This window comes from Micropterus salmoides, unplaced genomic scaffold (genome assembly GCF_014851395.1).
Source record: "Micropterus salmoides isolate LMB-PRFRI ecotype aquatic unplaced genomic scaffold, ASM1485139v1 Ms_hic_scaffold_14, whole genome shotgun sequence".
Lineage (NCBI taxonomy): Eukaryota > Metazoa > Chordata > Actinopteri > Centrarchiformes > Centrarchidae > Micropterus > Micropterus salmoides.
Window position 1 is genome coordinate 32,891,512 of NW_024040485.1, and position 17,100 is coordinate 32,908,611.

Consider the following 17,100-nt stretch of genomic DNA (forward strand, 5'->3'; position numbering starts at 1 on the left):
CTGCTGAATATGGAAGTTCCTCTCTCTTCTATAGTTCACTAACAGCTTAGCTCCTCCCTCAATCTCTCCGTCTCCTCGCAGCTCTGTAGGTTATAGTGGCTTCTAGTGGTAAGGGCTGTGAATTGCAACCTGATATTAACCAATGGCACACTGGCTGCTCACCCCTCCCTTTGGAAGTCTATAGGAGAAGGTGGTCGACTCTTTGTCTCTGTCGTCTCATGTGTTAAATAAAACGTGTGGTCCTCCATTTGTCCAAATTTCTCTTCTCTTCTGACTTCTAACAAACCAGACGACTACTGTTACTGTTACTATACTCTTCTTTTTTTTCTTCGTACGTTTTCAATGTAGTGACTAAACGGGCTCTGTAGAGCAGTTTGTCCGTTTGGGCTACTGTAGAATCATGGTGGAGCCGCGGTGTATGTAGATACAAGTGTCTCATTCTGAGGCAATAAAAACATTACGGTTCATTATGTAAGGTCTTTCTACACCACTGAAAACATAGTTATGTACAGGGTGTGATTTGTGTAAAAAACAGAGGGGGGATGTTTTATTTTCTTCATGAGAAAACTCCCGCCCCCCGATTTAAAAGCCTTCACTTTCAAGAGCGTCATCATCGGCTGCCTTTCCTCCAGCACACAGCTCCGCTGCTCCCCGGAGCACATGTCTCCTGACTGTTGATAGGCCATTATTCGTGACTTGTAACCAATCAGATAGAGCCGTGGGCGGGACATTGATCAAGACTCCAGAGTGGTAATTACCCACAGACAGAGAGCGGCAGCTGGACCAGAGCAAAAGTAGAGCATTTTAAAATTAATTTAACCCAAACAAAACCTCGGACTGATGTGAGTTTTGTGATCAGTAGCATCACTAGTGAAGTAGCATTGATCACTCTGAGGGGGGGATAAATTCTGTCCCCACCAGGGACATAACTTATTCAGCAGAGGAAGGGATGTATAACCAGAAAGGGGAAATCCCAAACATCTTTTAGTCTGTCAGCTTCTCTTGTCTTTGCCGCTTAGTCTCTGTCTACAAGTCCAGCCTTCTAGTCCTTTCCCAGTGTTTTCTTGGGTTTTGGATTTTTGGCCTGATGTATCGGATCTTTTAGGAGTTTGTTTATTGCCTAAGTCCTTTGGATGTGTTTGCTTTTTGGACTGTCTGCCTGTTTGGCCCTTGGCCTGCCTCAGCATGCTGTAAGTCAGGGTACTCGTACAGGGTGTTATTATTAAACCATAAAACTGAACCTGCCGTGCCTCTGGGTCTGGGTCTGGTCCACTCCCTTGTGTTCTCTTTCCTTGCTTGAACTTCCTGTGACACAGGGATATTATCTCCTTATATTCCCTTGTCTATATAAATATCATGTTTGACCTCAGGGAGGTCATTCAGAGACACCCCCTCCCAATGAAAGGCTTCCTAGAATATAAACATTTTTAATGGTTTCATTTCTAAACCTTGACCTCACAATCCTCTCTAAGAGTAGAGTAGATCAAGACTTTATCATCACACTTGAACTTTAACCTCTTGCTGAGCTCTGTTTCCATTCAGGCTGATGGGTGATTTAGAAAATGAATTTAATTCCTTTATTTACATTTATTCATTTAGCTGACGCTTTTATCCAAAGCGACTTAAACTTGTTATATATGACAGAGGTCGCACGCTTCTGGAGCAACGAGGGGTTAAGTGGTGGATGGGTCACAGTGGGGAGTTGAACCCAGGTCTTTCACACCACAGGCATGAGTCTTATCCACTGCACCATCACCCCCCTATTTGTCAGTTTTTATGACGGTACATAAAAAAACACAATAATGCTTCAAATACAGTCATTGCAGTCACTATATAAAATGAGTATAAAAATAAATAGAAACTTTTTAAACTTACATACCCCCACTTCCCCATCTCCACCCACTACCCATAATGCTCCTGTGAATCCTTCCCCAGTGTTTCATTAGCAGCTGGAACCACAGTGACTCTGATAAAACAGGAATTAGCAGAATCCATCTGATATGAAGCTGTGGTTTGAATACCACTTCCCTCCTCTTTGAAGAGTAGTCAGATATCTGGGTTCAGGTTTTTGTACAGCCTCTTCTACACTTTGTATCACTGTGTTTCTAGAGCACAGTAGTAGAGAGCTGTGTCTGCCAGGGTTAGATCTCTGATGGTCAGTTTAGTTGATGTTTCTGATGTTTCAGATCCATATCGTTTATCAGGAATATGTTCACCTGTGTACCCTTTTGCTCCTTTCCTGAGTATAAACTGAGGTGCCTGAAGGTCAGAATGATGTTTGTACCAGTAAAGGAGTACACTACTTGCTGTTGTCTGATAGTTGCATGTGAGTGTGACAGATTGTCCTTCTCTTCCACTGACTTCCTCTCGTACAGGAGAGATTGTGTCTCCAGCTATTAGTCCTGGAAAAAGTAGAGCAAATGAAGCCATTAGACTAACATTGTTCATGAGGCTGAGAGGAGAAGACAGTGGAAAATGGCAGCTGTACAGTGTTACTCTGTGGACACAAACAGCTCAGCTGTTTCCATAAATCTTTAGAAAAGAATAAAAAGATGTTGTGCTTTCTATCTTACCAAAGAAAAGAGCAGCAAGAATAATCCCCAGCCAATGTTCCATCTCTACAACAAGGTTTAAATCAACAGGAGAAACTAGCTGATGTTCAACATTCAGTCTGAGAATTGTTCTCTTCACAGCAGCAGTTATTATTGACAGAATGGTTGAACACAGTGCAGAAGTAGTGCACCGCCTACTTGATAATGTGGCTCAGCTTGGATTAACAGCAGCTACAGTGTCATCTAGTGGCCAATCAGAATCAGACCACAGAAGAAGAAAAGATGCCACTGAAACTTCAGACTAGTCCAGCAGCATAATCCAGTTGTCAGCTGATGATCTGTTTGTTCAGCGTTTTCCAAACTCAACATAGTTAAAGACTCTACTTCTTTGCTGCGTTATCACCTCCCCACATCTCTGAAGTTGTGGATTTACAGCAGCAATTAACAAAGTGATGCTGCAGACTGTTGAGTCACCTTTCAAGCTTACAGGTGGAGAGGATTTGATAGTGAAACGAGACATTTTCACTGGAATATTCCTTCAGACTAACAAAACCCACATCTGGATGCTGAGATCTGGAGGTGGGCAGTGAGTTCGGGGCAGCCGTGGCTCAGGAAGTGGAGGAAGTCAAAGGGTTGGTGGTTCAGTCCCCAGCTCCTCCTGTCCACGTGCTGAAGTGTCCTTGAACAAGACTCTGAACCTGCTGCAGCTCCACCACCATCAGTGAGAGAGAGTGTGTCTGTTTGTCTGATGGACAGAATCACTATGAAAGGCCTTGGTATAAAGAGCGTTCTGTAAATGCAGCGTATTTAGTGTTTAGAGGAAAGTTTGATGGTTGATGATGTCTTTATTCTTCAGAAGACAAAGAAATCATGTTAAGATCTTCAGTAACTCATTTTTTTATTAGCAGTGCAATGAATCCAGCCTGGATCAGAAAAAGAAGTTTAACAGTGTGTGACTCCCTCTAGTGGACGTTGTGGAGTATTCTGTTGTCTTTGCTCCAAAGGTTTTTGTACAGAGTTTTGGTGTTTCCTGTCACTGTGGGCTTCATAGCACAGTAGTACACAGCAGAGTCTGTCACTGCAGCAGAGGAGATCTGCAGATGAAACTCCTTTGCTGTTTTGTCATGTTTAAAAGAAAACCCTGCTTTCTTTGAATAATCTGCGAGGAAAAACTGTGGAGATGAACTGGACTTCTGTTGATACCAGAAGAAGTAGTCGAAAGATCCTGAATAGTTGCAGGAGAGAGTCACAGAGTCTCCTTCCAAAGCCAGCATTACATCTTTAAATGGTTTCACTAAATCCTCAGAGGATCCTGAAAAAGACAAAGAGAGATTTCACTCTGACATTTGTCTATTTTAGCAGAAAATGTTGATAGATTCAAAATTTATTTTCATGTCTACATCTCCTGCTACATCTTTTGATTTCTTACCAGTGTGAAACATGAAGATGATCATCCAAACTAAGCAGAGCTGCATCATTTCCACTTGTACTGAATGAACAATAGAGAGAACACAGCAGCTCTTCACTTCCAACATGAAGCCTTTCATATTCAGTTGTGGAGCTCCTCCTCTCTGTTTCCATTCAGGCTGATGGAAGCTTTAGAAATGACAGTGATGTACAGACAGTGAAGGTAATGTTGCTATAGACTAAATGAAAATTGGTACAGATATTTATAATAGTGTTAATAGTAACCATCGTAATGTTAATGATTATAATAACAATAATAACAATAAGACTAGCAACAATAGTCGTTGCAGTAGAGTGTGTCGAGCAGGAACACGGGGGCAGCAGGTGACCCGCAGCCACAGCTCCAGACTCCACAGCTCCAGAGCCAGAAAACCTGCAGGAAGTGATAGGAGGAGAGAGGAGAGGGACAAGAAAGCACAAGACTACCAGAAAGGGGAGAAGTTGTGTTAGTAACATGCAATAATGGGATGAGTTGCATACAGAGGGAGAGAAAGTAGAGGAGAGAGGAGCTCAGTGCATCATGGGAAATCCCCCGGCAGTCTAGGCCTATAGCAGCATAACTAAGGGATGGTTCAGGACTACCTGAGCCAGCCCTAACTATAAGCTTTATCAAAGAGGAAAGTCTTAAGCCTACTCTTAAATGTGGAGATGGTGTCTGCCTCCTGAACCCAAACTGGAACCTGGTTCCACAGGAGAGGAGCTTGATAGCTGAACGCTCTGGCTCCTAGTCTACTTTTGGAGACTCTAGGAACCACAAGTAACCCTGCATTCTGGGAGCGCAGTGCTCTGGTGGGGTAGTAAGGTACTATGAGCTCTTTAAGATAAGATGGTGCCTGACCATTAAGAGCTTTGTAGGTAAGAAGAATGATTTTAAATTCTATTCTGGATTTTACTGGAAGCCAATGCAAAGAAGCTAAAACAGGAGAAATGTGATCTCTTTTCCTGGTTCCTGTCAGAACACGTGCTGCAGCATTCTGGATCAGCTGAAGAGTCTTAATGGACTTTTTCGAGCAGCCTGATAATAAGGAATTGCAGTAATCCAGCCTAGAAGTAACAAATGCATGGACTAGTTTTTCTGCATCATTTTTAGACAGGATGTTCCTGATTTTCGCAATATTACGTAGGTGAAAAAAGGCGGTCCTTGAAATTTGCTTAATGTGAGACTTAAACGACATGTCCTGATCAAAGATAACTCCAAGATTCCTCACAGTGGTGCTGGAGGCCAAGGCGATGCCATCCAGGGAAACTATATCTTTAGATAATGCGTCACGGAGGTGCTTAGGCCCCAGAGCAATAACTTCAGTTTTATCTGAGTTTAACATGAGAAAATTACAGGTCATCCAGGTTTTAACATCCTGAAGGCACATTTGAAGTTTAGCTAACTGATGAGTTTCATCTGGCTTGATCGATAGATATAACTGAGTATCATCTGCATAACAATGAAAGCTTATGGAATGTTTCCTGATAATATTGCCTAAAGGAAGCATATATAAAGTGAAGAGGATTGGTCCAAGGACAGATCCTTGAGGAACTCCATGAGTAACTTTGGCGTGCATGGAGGACTCATTGTTAACATGTACAAACTGAAATCGATCTGATAAATAGGACTTAAACCAGCTTAGAGCGGTTCCTTTAATGCCAATGAAATATTCCAGTCTCTGCAATAGGATCTGATGGTCAATGGTATCAAATGCAGCACTAAGATCTAATAAAACCAGTACAGAGACAAGTCCTTTGTCTGATGCAATAAGGAGGTCATTAGTAATTTTCACCAGTGCTGTCTCTGTGCTATGATGAGCTCTAAATCCTGACTGAAAATCCTCAAATAAACTATTGCTCTGTAGAAAGTCACACAGCTGTTTAGCAACTGCTTTCTCCAGAACCTTAGAGAGAAATGGAAGGTTAGATATAGGTCTATAGTTGGCTAAAACATCCGGATCAAGTTTTAGTATTTTCTTTTTTAGAGGGGCTACAGAGTCGAGTGTCATTCGCAGCGAGCCTGCAGCACTATCAACAAGATGATAGTTTTCAGTCAGTTTTCAGTCAGTTAATAAATAATAACTACTCTAATAGTAAATTCTAAATTTAAGTAAAGTAAAAGCTGCATTTAAAAAACGTTTGTGTAAATATTACACTGAAACTCATGCTCCAGTCCATGTTGCCAAGCTGGTAAGGGGAACATATACAGCTGAATCAAAGCCATTTTTACCGGCTTCTTACTGACCCGCCCTCCTCTTCTTCTGATTGGCTAGGAATTGCGCATGTGCAACTCCCAACTAAGATCATGTAGAGGCAAGATGTATCACTCAAGCAGGAAGCTTCTGGTCAGCGATCTGATGCAAACCCGGAAGTCCCTTAAAACTGCGTTCTATTGAACGGCCAGCAGGGGGCGACTCTTCTGGTTGCAAACAGAAGTCCGGTTCCATTTGAAATAATGGCAAAGTGACCCTTCTTCTTAGCTGAATAATTACCTCAATAAACACTTTCCTGATGGGTTTATGGTCTCAGTCGCTAGTTTCATGTCTTCTTCAATATAAAATGATTCATTTAGTAAATTATGGTCCCATTTATTTTAAAATAGACCATAAAGCAGAGTATGCTTCAGGTGGGATTATCCATGATTGACAAGTCGTTACCATGGCGACCTGTCAATCAGGCTAGAGAGACTCGAACCCTCGCCTCTGTGTAAATTTCACCAGCGCCGTTGAAAAAGCTTATTAGGAGTCGGCTGTTCACTTTCTCTGGTGAGAACATTTAGTTTTAAGCCTGTTGTTCGCTAGACAAACTTATCAGCCTGTTAAAATGACCGTTAACGTCAATGACAGATGCACCTAGCTAAGCTAGCTAGCTCCACACACGGCCGTTAGCTCCACCGTCTCGTCCAAGTATGGTCACGTCCGGCGGCGGTGGTTGCAAAAACTCCACATGGCGGCGCCCTATCAGCCAAACTCGAGGCTCCAAAACACCAGTCCACAAACTAACGGGTGACGTCACCATGACTACGTCCACTTCTGTTTTACAGTCTATGGCATCACTCCATAACTAAAATGAAGCGTTCAACACAGGGTGGAAAGAGGAGCTGCAGCAGTGTGCAGCGTGATGAAAATAGAACCATGTAAACCTGTTCTGGTACAACCTCTATATAAGATTATGAACCTGAAAATGATCAGAATACCACCTCTTTGATATTCCCTCTTATAAAGCTACCTCTTCCCTACTTTCTCTTGTTCTGTGAGAAACGTGAGCTCTGGCCTGGATTGGAAATACATGAGATATTCTGGTTTTGAACTGCCCGCAGGAAGAATGTACATGTGAGAATCTGTACATTCTTGGTTAAAGGCCGTGTGAAGTCTCGTTTCTCTTTCGTCTCCTCTCTTCCTCTGTGCATCTCACTCGCGAGTTCGACTCGCACTCCGTCACAAGGTAGTAATTCTCAATAACAGATGGGCCGTATGTCCTGATCCAGACCGCGGTCCACCTATTAGTGACCTCCGGTCTAAATTATCCGTCTGAAGAACTCTGCTGGCCTCAGTGATGTGGCTCTGGATTGGTTCATCTCTTCTGTTCCTGTCTCCATGCTCGGACTGTTTGTGACAGATGTTGGTAACTGATGAGAGATTAGTTAAAAACTGTTCTGTTACATTTTGAACATCATTCAGCAACACAGAAAATATACGGAGGAATATGTGAATAAAAGTGATTAATTAGTCATTTCTTGTTTGTCCTCAGAGCCAAAATGTCAGGTTGTATAAACCAGTTTATATTTTAGGAATAAAACAGCAGTGGAGAGAGAGGACGTCCTTGGTGTTTGTCTCTCAGCTTTTAGAAGTTGAAGGATTTGTTTCTGTGATTCTCTCTGAAAGTTTAACAGTGTGTGACTCCCTCTAGTGGACGTTGTGGAGTATTCTGTTGTCTTTGCTCCAAAGGTTTTTGTACAGAGTTTTGGTGTTTCCTGTCACTGTGGGCCTCACAGCACAGTAGTACACAGCAGAGTCTGTCACTGCAGCAGAGGAGATCTGCAGATCCATTTGGGTTTTATCATCACTCACTTTAAAAGATAGTCTAGGGACGGAATCTGATATTGGTAGTCCTGTTCCTGAGTGTGAAATAAGGAACTTTGGTGGTTTTCCTGGATATTGTCGATACCAGAAGAATCGATCTTGACCAGTTGCTTTTTTAGAGTATGTGTAGGACAGAGTAACAGAGCTGCCTTCTAAAGTGAACTCTTCATTCCTGACTGCAGTGAGTTCTTCACAGCTGACACCTGAAGGAAGAGATAACTCTGTTATTTCATGTTGTAAAAGACTCAACAAATGAATCCCATCCAGAAAAGTTAGTAATGAAACTTTCTCAGCAGGATCTCACATACCTGTTAGAATGGATAGTAACAGTAGAGAAAGTACATAATAGTCCAATGACAGCATGTTGAATAAAGGGAATGTTTCTGCTTTGTGTATTGAACTCTGCTGAATATGGAAGTTCCTCTCTCTTCTATAGTTCACTAACAGCTTAGCTCCTCCCTCAATCTTTCCGTCTCCTCGCAGCTCTGGATTTTCACTTCTCTCAGTTTCACTTCCTCCTGTTAACAGACTGGTAGCAGCAGGTTGTATAATCTTTTATAAGCATAGTTCAAAGGATGGATCATCTTTTCAGGATTTGCAAACACAAAAAGGACTCAATTGAAGTCGGCTGATAACTGAACAAAACCTCACTACAGAATCTTGTATCCAGAGTATTTATGCTGAACATCAGTGAGCATCTTAGCAAAGTTTGATTTCAAGTGGTTGACAGGATTTGAGGGGCCAATAAAAGGATCTCAGTTCTAGACTCACTCAGTTGTAGGAAGGTCCGGAACAAGTGCTCTTCACATGTAATGAACCAGCTGCCATGATTATTGTATTTGAATATGATGCCGTATCTGAACAAACATCTTGATCAACACCATGAAGTCCAAGTTGACACAGGAAGTGCAGTCGTCGTTGTAATCTGCTACAGAGACTGTCCACATGGATGTTCCAGGCTAATGAGTTGTCAATAAAACAGAAGATATTTACATGAGGAGACCTGTGAGATGGTTCCATCGTGGACGACCACAGGCCTGCGGTCGCCAACACCCCCTGGGCTCAAACACCCCAGTCTTTTAAATGTTTTCACAAATCTTTGTATCTCTGAACAGTAGTCAGACAGCTCACCCATGTAACGTTAGGAGGAGGCTAACTTAGTCGGGGAGACCCAGGTAGGGATCGGTTGCGTAGTTGGTGCTATTTGAACATGTTTTCTATTATCTTTGATACATACATGTGAACAAAATAATATGAATGCAACAACTGCACAGAGCTGTGTTTAGTTTAGTTCAGGTTGCAGGTAGAGAGTCACTGTCTTGGTGGCAGTGTTAATTTTGACATCAAATTCTGATTTAGTCTTAGTCTTTTGAATAACACACCATTTAGTTTTAGTCACATTTTAGTCTATCTGAAATCTTTTAGTCTTAGTCTAGTTTTAGTCAACTAAATATCATAAGAGTTTTAGCCTTAGTCTAGTCTTAAGTCTTTTAGTCTTAGTCGAGTTTTAGTAGACCAAATATTAGCAGATTTTAGTCGACTAAATCTACAGTGGAGTGGACTTCCTGTCATTGGAAGTATCCATCAGTCTGTTATGAAATGGTATTAAGGTTTGAATCTGCAATACAGACACAGATTAAATTTTGATGTCAAAAACACTGACCGTGTTTTTTTCACAAAAGATAATCTCACGTAAAATAAGCATAAGGCCTGCTCTCCCTGAAAAATAAACATGCTCCCTGAAAAAGATCCCTCCCTGAATGATATGCAATGCATATGACATTCTTTCAAGATGAAGTATAATATTATTGAAATAGATAACCTTAACTTACTGTCTTCTACTGTCTGTGCAAAATCAAAAACATTTAGAAAATAAAGTGCAATTCTCAAAAACAATAATAAAACTATTGGTTGTAATGCCATTGCACAATCTAAATACAGAAACTTCACTACTGTTAATCTTCACGTACCTCAAGAGACGTTAAATAACTGCTAGGCTTTGAACTGAACAGATTAGTGCAATTCTCTAATGTAGAATAAAAGATGTATTGGCTGTAATGCCATTGCACGCACTCCCTAATGTTCAAAAACTCTTCCCTCATACAGGTAAATATCACATTAAACTAAAAAACTCTGTAAGCATCATCTTCTTCTTCATCCTCTATTACTCTGTGCATTGTGTGCAAAATCAAAGAGATTTGAAAACAAAACATGTAAAAGATAATATGTATTGGTTGTAATGTCATTGCACACAAAATGAAATAATCTTCTGTTAATAATTAAAAGAAGTATCAAGTATCAGTGAATTACATGCTAAGCTGTAATGCCATTATTGCATGGAACGAAAAAATCTCTCTGCTCTCATATTAAACAAAAAACAAAACAACTAACTTTCAAGCTGTGCATATCCTACTTCAGGAAATGCTGTAAATAGCAGTGAATACAACAGTTCTATTTGTTTCTGTTCATTTTAAGGAAAGCACTTCGCTCCAGTGTAACCCTTCCTCTGTTGCGCCGTCCTCTTGTGAGGTCACCTGTGATGCTGAATACCCTCTCTGCAAAGCTTGAGAAGCTGGCATAGCCAACAAGTCTAACGCGAAAGGTTTTAAACTGTGATAAAAACTGTCACTCTTATCCAGCCACAAGTCTGTTCCTGTGTCCGCAGTGATGGGATGTAAAGTTCTTCCTTGTACTTGATGATCTGCCGCCTGATGCTGGTTGTGGAGGTTTTCTGTTTAGGCCTTGTGGTGCGGCATTTTGAGAGGAACCTAAACACCGGCTGCTGTGAGGATGGCGCTGCTTCTGGTTCCTCAATAACCTCTTCTTCTGCATCATCTTCAGACTGGTCCTCCTGTCTTGTGTGTGGGAAAGTGCATTTGACCACATAGTCTTCTGCCTGTTTCAGCAGTTCCTGGATATTTCCATCAGCCACATCAACATTAACAAGGATTTCAACTTTTCATCGGTTGAATCCAAGAGGCAAGCAAAACGCTGGTTCAGATTTGATCTCATTTTCTCTGCAAGAGTGGCGAGGTCTCTGTACCGAGTGTTCTCTGCAAAGTCAGTTAGGCGGCTCAGCAGATCAAAGAGGGCAGGAACCACTAAGGACATAGATGCAGTGTCACTCTGGAGGGTTTTAGTGTGTTCCGCAAAAGGCAGCAGTAAGTCATGCAATGATGAAAGCTTTTGCCACTCACTAGTAAGCAAACTGTCCCATCCCATGTCATTTGTGATTTGACAGACTGCATCTTTGACTGTGAGGAGTCGTGCGACCATGTTGAATGTGCTTGACCAGCGTGTGGGGCAGTCATTTACAACAATAACACCACAGTGGTCCGATAACCTCTGTGTTGCAACTGAGGACTTGCGAAAGAGCTTCACCACATCACCACCATGTCGACATGATGGTACCTAATAACAAGAAGAAAAGACATAGAAGTCTAAACCTAATAAATTGGCTGGTGTGTGTCTGTACATACTGTATATATGTAGTGTGTGGCAGGGGGAAAACCATTCATGTGATAATTGACTGTGATGTAAAAGAATAAACTAAACATGGCTCACCGCTGGTCATCAATTTCAGAGTCACTTTCCATCGTGGACCCAGGGGAGTCATCCTCAGAGCTGGTTTCTTCTGCTGTGGTGTTTTTAAAGGCTGCCACCATGTTACTCCCATTGTCCGTTCTTACCGTCAGGATCTTCTCCTTTGGTATGCCCCACTCTTGCATACATTTGTCCACACATGCCTTAATAGACTGTGCAGTGTGTGGGTGAGCTACTTGTTCAAGGGCCAACAATATGTGTACAGGTTTACTTTGTTCAACACAAAAGTAGCGTGCGCTTATAGCAAGGAAGGAGGCTGTCAGTCCTTTTTTTGTCCACAAGTCAAGGCCAATGGAAACTCTCCGGGCAGCAGCCAGTCTCTCTTTGAATTTTTGTCTTTCATGTTCATACTGTGTTTCAATCAAATGCTCATTTTAGTTTTCTTTGGAACTGTTAGTCTCCTATCTACTATCTCCATCATTAGCACAAAGTCCTCGTCTTCAATTGTTGTGAGTGGTAAACCTGTGCGTCCAATCCATCTAGCTATGGCCTGCTCCTTGGTCTGTTGTTCCTTCCATTCAGTTTTGTACTTTGAAGAACTTAGGACAGCTGTAGAGATGGCCTGCTGCTGGGTTGCACTAGCAGCACTAGCTTTATTTCCACTTGGCCTACGGTCATCTTTGTCATCAGATGTCTTCTGTATCTGTGAGGGTGAATAAAGGGGAAATCAAGTTGTGTTTTTTTTTGCCCAATCTCCTCAGATCTCTCCCTCTCTCTCTGTCTCTCACTCACACACCCTTCGTCCAGTCATATAACGCCACAACATCTAACGTTACTATAATACACATTTTACACATTTGATTCAATTTGAGGACATTTAATATTTATGCTCATATTAATTCAGCGAGACAATCGTCTAATCAATATAGCTCAAGCTGGTTTCCTTTAGCTTCTATTTTATTCCAAGTTTAGCGGAAACACGGTGGTTTATCTGATAAAACAAGCTTAGCATGTATGCTTACTTTCGCATGTATTTCCGGATGAGTCGTCTGTAAATGTCGCTTCAAGTTGGTGGTGTTTTTCCCAGAGATTTTTGCTCCACACGGTTTACAGGCGGCCATGAGATTCGCTCTGATTGGATTTCTTCCAAACTTGTCCAACAAAAAGAGTAGTGATGATTGAATCTCTTCTCCATTCGTCCCTCCCTAATATTTTTGTCTAATTTTTATTCGTTGACTAAAGTGTCAGTTATATTTCGTCAGTCATCATATCTGACTTTTTTATTTAGTTTTTATTTAGTTTTCGTTTGTGAAAAAGGTTAGTTGACGAATATTTTTCGTCATAGTCTTTGTCAATGAAATTAACACTGCTTGGTGGTTTTATTTCCTTGTTCTGTTCTGGTGGTCTGGCTTGGAGCTCATCCTGCATGTAAGACGAACTTGCCCCTTGTACATTGAGTGCGAGCTCCCCTTGCTGCTGGGTCAACTGTCTGCTGGTCATTATATTTACTGCATGTCAGCTAGTGTGTGTTTCACGGGGTCATTGATATCTCAGCCAGCCTGTCTCTTTGTGCTTCACATTGTTTTAATACCTTTTTTTGATTAACAAACTGCTTTCCAGTCAGACTTGCCTTCAGGCTGCTAGAGACCTGTTGTTCGTGGCTCCAAGGGGGGCCTCCGCTATCTTCCAATTTCTTAGCTGTCCATCAATTGTATTTCTCCTCCATTTATTGTATTTCACCCATTTAACCAAGAATGATAGAGGTAATGAATTTCTTGGGACCACTGAGTATCTGAGGGTTTTCTGTATGTAGGTTAAAAATTATACTGTAGATTGCATGTGCTTCATTTATTTGTAGTATTTATTTAGACAATACATTTAGCGGACGCTTTTATCCAAAGCGACTTAAATTGCTTTACATGTCAGAGGTCACAGGTCTGAAGCAGCGAGGGGTTAAGTGTCTTGCTCAGGTACACAATGGTGGATGTCTCACAGTGGGAATCGAACCCAGGTCTCCCACACCAAAGGCAAGCATCTTATCTATGCGCCATCACCATCCCCAGTATATAGATAGATAGCTAGCTTGAAAAAGGGTGTCCCTTTTCACAAATAGTTCTGATTGTCCTTGTATTTTAATGTTTTGTGAAAAAACTAAATTGAACTGAGCTGCATCGTGCAGCGACAAAGACTAAAACTAAACTAAGACTAATAAAAACTAAACTAGCAAACCAAAAAGTCAAAACGAAATAAAAATAAAAACTAATGAAAAATCCAAAACTATAATAACCTTGGTTAACACATCATCTCTACAAAACTGCAGATGGTGCCTGTTGCCTCCTCTAAGCCCAGGCTATGGAAGAGGTCCCAGCTGTTACAGGAAAAGCAGCCTTTTAAGGTCTCAATGCCATCATTGTTCCAAACATGTACACTTTTACTTGTGCTCTCCTGCTTTTGAGCAGGGACTTGTAGGTGGGAATTAAATGGACAACATTATGGTGAGAGGTGCAAATGTGGGTTTAGTATTACAGTCTAGATATTGCTTCAAACCAGGCAGCACAGCTTCAGCTTGCAATGGTTACAATCACCAACCAAAAAGGCCCTTCAGGGGTGTGTTTCAATTGTCTGTGAAAACAGTCTGCTAGAGTGGAATTGGAGATACTTTGGAAGTATTATGGATATACATGATTCAAATTCTGTTCTGTCTGTTTTTGTTTATTGTGTTTTATCTGTAGTGCTTCATTTAAAGTTGCTTCTATCACCACTTCAACAAATCCAGACTTCATCATCACACTGAAGTTTAACAGTGTGACTCCCTCTAGTGGATGTTGTGGAGTATTCTGTTGTCTTTGCTCCAAAGGTTTTTGTACAGAGTTTTGGTGTTTCCTGTCACTGTGGGCTGCAGAGCACAGTAGTACACAGCAGAGTCTGTCACTTTAGCTGAGATGATCTCCAGATTCACACGTTTCTCTTCTTTATTAATGTGAGCTGAGAAAACTGAACCAGTTGGATAAATCAATCCACTCTCTGTGATGGAGAGCAGGAACTCTGGTCTGGATCTCTGGTATTGTCGGTACCACTGGATATTGTTGATAACACCCTCATATTTACAGGTCAGGTTGATGTTTCCTCCCTCTGCAACATGTTCTTCAGGACTTTCTGGCGTTATGCTGTTCATGGAACCCAGGGCTGCAAAATGAGTCATTCATGACAGTTAGTCTGCAAGAGATTCTAACATCAAGAGACTCAATGGAGGTTCTTGACTTTCTGGATTCATTCAATAACCACATGTCTGTTTCTATCATGGAAGTTGTTCCCTTCCACAGAGAAACCTCTAGTTCTGAAATGTAGACCAAATATCTGGTTAATCCAGCAGGTTAATGAGCCTTTCATCTGTGTTCCAACACTCACCTATGAAGTGAGAGCAAAGTAAAAAGAGGTAAAGCAACATGTCTTTGGAGTTGTTAAAGCCAGACAGACAGCAGATGAGCAATGTTCTTCCACTGCAGTAGAATGAAGAAACTAAACAGTCTCTCTGCTGCACAGCCCTTCTCCTCAACATCAAGCTGATTGTGCTTTTAGTTCCTCAAACATTTCTGCTCTGGAGACGCAAAGAATCTCATTGGTTGAGTTGGACTTCAGTGGGCGGGGCCAGAGAATCCCCTTTTTAGAGATTGGCTGTCTACCAAAGTTCAGTTCAGCCAGTGAGATTATTTGTGCATCCAGAGCAGCTCTGCCTCAGAGAAATGTTTCCTGAATGTCCACTTTCAGTTCTTCACACCACTGTGAGACCGAGGCAGGTCCCACTAGAAGGAAGCCTACCTGAAGACCTGCTCTCTATTCTGGGAACATGGAGGACATTTCATTAGGGATGTCCTGATCAGGTTCTTTTGCCTCCTATTCCAGTCAGACTCAATCAATATTAAGTTTCTGCTCATACAGAGTCGCGATCTGATACTTGCATTTGGCAAAATGCTCACATTTCAGAACCTAGTGTCCCCATAGTTGTTAGATGTGATGACAGAAAGTTCTCCAGTCTTCCTCTTTGGATGGTAGCACCAGTGGTGGTCTTAAGCATCTGGGGGGGCGTTTTAAGTCTCACCTCTGGTTTAAGTCTGCTACTGGGTACATCCAGGAGGAGGAAATAGGTGAATCTCAGCACTCTAGCTGCAGTATGAACGTGAAGAAGCTCCGTTAAGTACAATGGAGCCAATCCATTAAGGCATTTAAAAGTTAAAAGTAAGATTTTAAAATCAATCCTGTAATGAACAGGAAGCCAGTGGAGGAAGCGCGACACAGGTGTGATGTGGTCCCTCTTATTCTTTCCTGTCAGGAGGCGGGCAGCAGCATTTTGGACTAACTGCAGGCGCTGAGTAGATGACTTGTCTAAGCCCACATATAAGGAGTTACAATAGTCAAGGCGGGAAGTTATGAAGGCATTAATCACCCTCTCCACATCTTTAGGAGAGATAGGCCTTTGCCTTAGCTATAGTTCTCAACTGGAAAAAGTAGGATCTAACAGTGGCGGATATGTTTATCAAATTTAAATGCACTATCCAATACAACACCAAGACTCCTCACAGTTGAGCAGCTGTTTGAAGTTAAAGGGCCGAGAGAATCTACATCAAGCAGTTCAGGGTGTCCAAACACTATGATCTCTGTCTTGTCTCCGTTAGGTTGAGGAAATTTAGGTTCATCCACGTTTAGATGTCCTTCATACAGTCAAGCAGGGGCTGCAGTGAGCCCTTTGCTTTTACATTCAGGGGCAAATAAATTTGAATATCGTCTGCAAAACAGTGGAAAGAGACCTCATACCTCTCAAAAATGGAGGCCAGGGCAGCAAATACAAAGAAAATAAGATGGGGCCTAAGACAGAACCTTGAGGGACACCGCAAGTAAATGGGGCCGTCTCAGAGGAATAATCACCGAGGTGGACAGAGAAGCTCCGATCAGTTAGATGGGATTGAAACCACCTAAGTGCAGTACCTTTGATTCCCACACAATTTTCCACCCGTGACAAGAGGATTGAGTGGTCAACAGTGTCAAAGGCAGCCATGAGGTCTAAGAGCACTAGGACGGCAGAGACTCCTGAGTCAGTTAAAATCAAGTCATTAAAACTCTTAAAAGTGCTGTTTCAGTGCTGTGACAGGGTTTGAAGCCGGACTGGAACTTTTCATAAACATTATTATCAATGAAATGTTTGCAGCTGGGTAAAAACTACTTTGTCCAGGACTTTAGATAAGAATACAGTTTAGAGATGGCCTGAGAGAACAGAAGGGTTGAGATTTTCCTTTTTTAGCAGGGCTGTGTTAAACCCAGCTTTTAGCATTTACTGTACTGGTTTGCGGACCAGGAAACTCACAGACCAATCGCACATGCTCCAATCGTCTCATGTGACGCTGCTCAGCCAATCAAATCTGTGCATTCCGATGGTTGCGAGTCGAGTCCGCCAGATTCACCAAAGACGTTTTGGAAACACA

General features: G+C 41.9%; 1 pseudogene; it reads left to right on the forward strand.

Moving 5' to 3' along the window:
• The first annotated feature begins 16,519 nt into the window (after positions 1 to 16,519).
• LOC119901622 overlaps positions 16,520 to 17,100 on the forward strand; it is a 16,408-nt pseudogene continuing 15,827 nt past the window's right edge.